Source organism: Vulpes lagopus, chromosome 3 (assembly GCF_018345385.1).
Source record: "Vulpes lagopus strain Blue_001 chromosome 3, ASM1834538v1, whole genome shotgun sequence".
Classification (NCBI taxonomy): Eukaryota; Metazoa; Chordata; class Mammalia; order Carnivora; family Canidae; genus Vulpes; species Vulpes lagopus.
The window spans coordinates 87699930-87707773 of NC_054826.1; the positions used below are offsets into that span (position 1 = coordinate 87699930).

Below are 7844 nucleotides of genomic sequence, written 5' to 3' on the forward strand. Positions count from 1 at the left end.
CTATGGGGAGACAGACAAGCAAACTTTATTTAGGAAAGTCAGAGAAACATTTACACAAAGTGAATTTGAAGGTGAAGAGTTTGTGAGGCAAGGGAAGTCACAGACTGTGCCAAAGCAGAAGATGCTGAGAAGAACCAAAAAGATTTGCATATTTGCAGGGCAGGCATGGCTGGAGCATGTTTTAGGTAGGCTGTGGAGGCAATAAGGCAGGAAAGAGCTGTCACATGACAAAGAATGCTAATAAGAAGAACAATATTGGTAATACATTTATGAGCATCCACTATGTTTAAGGATTAGGTGGAAAGCATATGCAGTGCAGAGTCTATGTTTGATCTTCACAACTTGAGTATTATGAACCATTTATATAGTATAAAGCTTTGCTCAGAGCTTCATCCATTACTGTCCATTATGCAACAAACAAAAGTTGGTTAATACCGGTTATATTTATGGATTATTAAATTCTGACTGATCAGGACTGCATAGTTGTGATTATTAAAAACCTGAAGCCAGCAAATACAGCCCACTCTAGGCCTCAAGCAGTTAAGAGCCAATCCTGGGAACTCCTTTAAGAATGTTAGCTCTCTGGGAAGCCCAGGTGGCTCAGCGGTTTAGCGCCGCCTTCAGCAGAGGATGTGATCCTGGAGACCCAGGTTTGAGTCCCACGTCGGGCTCCCTGTGTGGAGCCTGCTTCTCCCTCTGCCTGTGTCTCTGCCTCTCTCTCTCTCTGTGTGTCTCTCATGAATAAATAAAATCTTAAAAAAAAAAAAAAAAGAATGTTAACTCTCACCTTCAGATGAGATTCCAAGAGTCTTCCTGCTCAAAAAAAGATATGAATCCATATGCTTCTCCACTAGATTCAATGTCATGCCCAAGTTTCAAATGGTACTTCTGTTCTGATTCCCAGTCTACATAATAAATCCCAAAGGAGCAAGCCCTTTGAAATGACACACTGCCATTCCTTGCCCTGGGGCTCCATCTGTCCCACCTGATAGTGAAATAGAACAAAGTACCTCGACACTTTCCCCTCATCACATCACTAGATGGGTTAGCTTTGAATCTAAATCATCCCCTTAAAACTTCTGAAATTGAAACTGATGCTTATGCTTTTTAAGATACATTCTCCCTGAACACTCTCCTAGATAACTTTTCTTATATATTTCCTTTTCAGATCAGGTTATCCTATAGCCTCTTCATGCCTTCTGCCCAAAGCCATGAAGTCCAGAATTGACTACACTTCATAAATAATATAATATAATTAATATAATAATATAATGTTTATATATAATATATTAACAGAACAATGGTCTCCCCAAAATGTCCACTTTGTAATCTCCGGAAGCTGTTAAAACACTGCTGTACCTGTAAAAGGAACTTTGCAGATGTGATTAAATTAAGGATAGGAAGATCTGGAGATGGGAAAATGACCCTGGATTATCAAATGGACCTAAGTAATCACAGGAGACTTGTGAGATGCAGGCAAGAGAGTCAAAGCCAGACAAGGAGACAGGAATGTGGAATCAGAATCTGGATCCAGGCACATACAAGTCAGAGGAAGCAGCCTGGATCCAAGTAGTGCACATGGCCCATGATGACTGGTAAGGGCTTGGTCTTAGGTCCTTCACTGACCCAGTGGAAGCATGTAGCCCCACTGACACTCCTTTCTGACTTTTGACTTCCAAACTATTAGATAAGTACATAACAAACAAATAATAAGTTAAAATAATATGCAATTATGTGATAAATATAAATAGAATATGTTATATAATAAAATACAATGATTTATATTATATGAATATATTATATAAATATGTAATATAAGCATACTATAAATATATATTTATACAAATATAATACATAATTATATGATAAATATATGATAAATAGAAATAATAAATTTGTGTTGCATGAAATTCCTAAGGTTGTGGTAATTTGTTACCTCAGAAATAGGAAATTAATACACTGTTGCATCTTATTAAAAGAAAGCAAAGGGCTTTCCACACTACCCAGGGAAGGGTCCATATGGTACTGTTTTGTGTTCCCATCAACGTCCAGAGACCTTGATGTTCTGCAAATGAAGGAGGAGGATGTCCTCAAATTCCTTGCAGCAGGAACCCACTTAGGTGGCACCAACCTTGACTTCCAAATGGAACAGTACATCTACAAAAAGTAACGTGATGGTATCTACATCATAAATCTGAAGAGAACCTGGGAGAAGCTTCTGTTGGCAGCTTGTGCCATTGTTGCCATTGAAAACCCTGCCAATGTCAGTGTCATATCATCTAGGAATACTGGCCAGTTTGCTGTGCTGAAATTTACTGCTGCTACTGGAGCCACTCCTATTGCTGGCCACTTCACTTCTGGAAACTTGACTAACCAGATCCAGGCAGGCAGCCTTCCAAGAGCCAAGGCTTCTGGTGGTTACTGATCCCAGGGCTGACCACCAGCCTCTCACAGAAGCCTCTTACATTAACCTGCCTACCATTGCTCTGTGTAACACAGACTCTCCTCTGAGCTACATGGACATTGCCACCCCTTAAAACAACAAGGGAGCTCACTCAGTGGGTCTGATGTGGTGGATGCTAGCCCAGGAAGTCTTGCACATGCATGGCACCATTTCCCGTGAGCACTCACAGGAAATCATGCCTGATCTCTACTTCTACAGAGACCCTGAAGAGTTTGAAAAGGAAGAACAGGCCGCTGCTTAAAAGGCTGTGACTGAGGATGAATTTCAGGGTGAATGAATGGCTTCAGCCCTGAGTTCACTGCTCTCAGCCTGAAGTTGCAGACTGGTCTGAAGGCATGCAGGTGCCATCTGTGCCTATTCTGTTCCCTACTGAAGACTGGAGCACTCAGCCAGCCACTGAAGATTGGTCTGCAGCTCCCACTGCTCAGGCCACTGAATGGGTAGGAACAACCACTGAGTGGTCTTAAGTTGCTCTTCCACAGAAGCAAACAAAATGGCAATAAGGTTGAAGGAAAATAAACAGTTTCTAAAAGTAAAAAAAAAAAGTGAAGGTATGTTCTATATGACAGCAAAATCTTCAAAGTTTAAAGTTTTTGTTTGAAAGAGAATTTACTGGGGGTGCCTGGGTGGCTCAGTGGGTTGATGAACCTACTTCCGGTTTCAGCTCAGGTTATGACCATGGGACTCCATGCTCAGTGGGGAGTTGGCTTGAGATTCTCTTTTCCTCTCCCCACTCCCCACTCCGGAGTGCTAGCATGTTCTCTCTCTCTCTGTCTCTGGGATGAATAAATAAATAGAAAGAAAGAAAGAAAGAAAGAAAGAAAGAAAGAAAGAAAGAAAAAGAAAAATTACAAAACTCCATTTCCATCTTTAATAGTGACTACTATGTAACAAGCTAACATATATGACACTACCATTTCAATTGTTTCAGGAATTAAGCCACACATAGCATAGGACAATAATCTTTGACTGAAAGGCAACACAAGTCCTGGGACACATTGGGCTTCTAGTCCAGCAAGAATGATACAACTTCAGTGAGTTCCTGTGACTTTCAAGTAAGATTTTATAAATGTCATGACTTAGGGAAAAGGGAAATGTCTTATAAGAAGGGCCACAATTAAAGATTAAGTTTATTTATTTATTTATTTATTTATTTAAGATTTTATTTATTTATTTAAGATTTTATTTATTTATTCATGATAGACATAGAGAAAGAGAGGCAGAGACACAGGCAGAGGGAGAAGTAGGCTCCATGCAGGGAGCCCCACACGGGACTCGATCCCAGGACTCCAGGATTGCGCCCTGGGCCAAAGGCAGGCACCAAACCGCTGAGCCACCCAGGGATCCCAAAGATTAAGTTTAAAACTGAAGTAGTTCCATCAAGCCAAGATTAAACCAGTCCTGACACAATAAAAAAGATGTAACTACCTCACTGAACAAAATTCAACATCTTTTAAGGGAAGATGACCTAATTCAAACACGTTCCACACAATATACACCAAATAGTCAAAACTATTAGGAAATAAAACAACAGAATAGAAAATATATCCCCTAATCTAGGAGGACAAAGAGCTTTCCAATATAAACTGACCTTGATATAACCCAGATATTTGAATTAGCTAGTAAGAATTTTGCCTCTTTACTAAACATGTTGGAGAACTTAAAAAGAAAAAAGAAGAAGCAAAGGGTCACAATGCACAAAAGAAAATTATAGATGAAAAAATGGAATTCATTATTTGAAGTCAGAAGTAAATTGAATGGAGTTCTATAGATTAGGGCTGGCAGAAGAAAGGTCACTGAACTTGAAAACAGGTCAAGAGAATATATGCAATCTGAATAACAGAATAATTAAAAACAATCAACCAGAGTCTCAGCTGAAGGAAAATGTCAAATAGTCTAATACATATGAAATTGGGTCCCATTAGAAAGAGAGAATAGGATAAATATTTTTGAAAAAATTACCTAAATTTGCAAATATGACATTAAAATTCTATTTTGAGGACAGCCTGGGTGGCTCAGCGGTTTAGCATTGCCTTCGGCTCAAGACATGATCCTGGAGACCCAGGATCAAGTCCCACATCAGGCTCCCTGCATGGAGCCTGCTTCTCCCTCTTCCTGTGTCTCTGCCTCTCTCTCTCTCTGTGTCTCTCGTGAATAAATAAATAAAATCTTTTTAAAAAAATAAATAAATAAAAAAGAGTCTCTAATTGTTAAAAAAAAAATAGAAAAGAACCACACTCAGATGCATTATAGTTAAAATGTTTAAAACTAGAGATGAAGAGAAAATCTTTGAGGACGCTGGGAGTGGCAGGGTGGGGAGGTACATTACAGCAAAAATGTGAGTAATGACTGGTTTCTAATTAGGAACAATGGGAACAAAACAACAATAAAACAATATACTCAAAGTACTTAAGGAAATTTGAAGAAATACACAGAATTCTAAGGAAGTGGATGGGAGATGGGTGATGGGTATTAAGGAGGGCACATGTGATGAGCACTGGGTGTTGTACGAAGTGACGAATCACTTAATTCTACTCCTGAAACCAATATTGCACTGTACATTAACTAAAATTTAAATAAACATTCAAAAAAAGAAATATCCAAAATTCTATATAGAGAGAAACCACTACAAAAAGTAACATTTCAGTTAAGAAAATTTGAGGTTATTTGTTACCGGTTTACAATCATTACCTTAAATACTAAAAGATGTTCTTCATTCTAAAGGGAAATAATTTCACTCAAAAACTAAAATCTATAGTAAGAAATTACTTGAAATGATAAGTATGGGGTGAACTTCACAGACTTTATTTTAGCTTCCTTTCATTTTCTTTGAAAAACAACTGATAGTTTAGACAAAAATAATAACACTGACTGGTAGGGCTTATTACATCTGTAGATGTAAAATATATAACAACAATCACATAAAGATGAATGATAGTTAAACAGACTTCTGGGAAGCCTGGGTGGCACAGGGGTTGAGCACCTGCCTTTGGCCCAGGGCATGATCCTAGAGTACCAGGATGGAGTCCCACATCGGGCTCCCTGCATGGAGCCTGCTTCTCCTTCTGCCTGTGTCTCTGCCTCTCTCTGTGTGTGTTTCTCATGAATAAATAAATAAAAATCTTTAAAAATAAAAAATAAATAGACTTCTATTGCTTTTAGATTCTTGTATTATGCATGAAATTATACACTATTAACTCTAAGTAGACTTTCATTGATTAGTAATGTATATTGCAACCCCATATTCACCACACTAGAAAATCATACAAAGAAGAGAATATAGTTGCAAGCCCAAAGAGCCATTAAAATATTGTACTTAAAATTATTTAGTTAATACAAAGTAAAGCAGGAAAAGAAAATCAAAGGAACAGAAATTCAATGGATCTACTAGAATACATAGAGCAAGAGACTTGATTTGAACTCAAACATAGAAATAGCTACATTAACTATAAAAGAAATTTACATGCAAATTATAGACAGAGATTGTCAAACTGGTTAGGAAGCGAAGAATCAACCCTATGGGGCAGCCCTGGTGGCGCAGAGGTTTAGTGCCACATGCAGCCCAGGGTGTGATCCTGGAGACCAGGGATCACGTCCCATGTCAGGCTCCCTACATGGAGCCTGCTTCTCCCTCTGCCTGTGTCTTTGCCTCTCTCTCTCTCTCTGTCTCTCATGAATAAATAAAATCTTCAAAAAAAAAAAAATCAACTCTATAATAAGAGAATTACTTTAAAAGATAAAGATACATAAAATATAAAAAGGGAAAAGATTTTACATACAAATAGTATGCACAAGAAAATAGATGTGGCATTATTAAATTAGGCTTCAAGATAAGGAATATTGGGGATCTTGGCTGGCTCAGTTGGTGGAGCATTCAACTCAATCTCCAGGCTTTGAGTTCAAGCCCCACATTGGATATAGAGAATACTTAAAAATAAAATATTTTTTAAAACCTTAAAAAAATGATGAGGAATATTAGCAGAAATAAAGAGGTAAGATTACCAGATTTTACATATATATACATATATATGTGTGTGTGTTAATTCATATGTATGTATATACATAAAATAATATATAACACCTTTGTGTTACACACCTTTGTGTGTATATATATATGTACAGATGTATATCAGTAACCTCTTATTATATGTATATGTTAATATATAAAAATCATATTGTAAAATGTATGCTCATTGTACAATTATAACATGTAAATATGTATAATATGTAAAATACATACATGTCACCATAAAAGGTGAATTGATTGAATAAGATTTAACAATTCCAAATGTGTAAGTACTTATTAACAGAGCTACAAAATGCATAAAACAAAAACTCAGAAATAAAGAAGTAGGTAAGTTTTTAATTGGATAATTTGATCCCTCTCTTAATAATTCATAGAAAAACTAGAAAGAATGTCAGTAAGAATAGATATTTCAAAAACATTATTATTCAAGTTGAAATAACCAATTAATAATTTACAGAACACTACATTCGATGTTTACATTCAAGGTTTATACACATTCTTTTCCAGTACACATAGAATATTATTGAGAGGGACCACATAATGGAAATAAAATGTGTCTCTAAATTCTGAAGAGTAAAATTTTACCAATTATCTTCTCTGACAATGCCAATATTAAATTAAGAATCAAATAAAAATATGTCTAGAAAATTATCCACATATTTGGAAGTTGAATCACATACTACTAACAACCCATGTGACCAAAGAAATCACAAGAGAAATTGGAAAATATTTCTAACTAAATAATAAAGACCACATGACATATCAAGTTTCCTGCAATGAAGATTAAAGTATGCATAGAGGAAGATTTATACTTTTTGATGATTATATTATTGTAAAATAGTTTAAATCAATTATCTAAATTCCCACCTTAAGAATATAGAAAATAAGAAACAATAAGTGTTGGTGAGGATGTGGAGAAAAAGGAACCCTTGTGCACTCTTGGTAGGAATGGGAACTGTTGCAGCGGCTGTGGAAAACAATATGGGGGTTCCTCAAAAAGTTAAAAAAACAACTACTCTAATTAATCCAGTAATCACACTATTGGGCATTTACCCAAAGAAAATAAAAATGCTAATTTGAAGGGATATATGCACCCTTATGTTTATTGCTGCGTTATTTACAATAGCCAAATTATGGAAGAAATCTAAGTTTCCATTGATAGATGAATGGATAAGGAAGTTGTTGTATATATGTATATATATATATATATATATATACACAATAGAATATAATTCATCATAAAAAATGTAATCTTGCTATTTACAACATTGTTGGAGCTACACAGTATAGAATAATGCTAAGAGAAGTAAGTCAGTCAGAGAAGACAAATTCCATAACAAATGAACAAAGGAA

The 7844-nt window shown here is 36.2% G+C and overlaps 1 pseudogene; it reads left to right on the forward strand.

Annotated features, from left to right (window-relative positions):
• Positions 1-1300: 1300 nt before the first annotated feature.
• Positions 1301-2932, forward strand: LOC121487040 (annotated as a pseudogene).
• The last annotated feature ends 4912 nt before the right edge of the window (positions 2933-7844 follow it).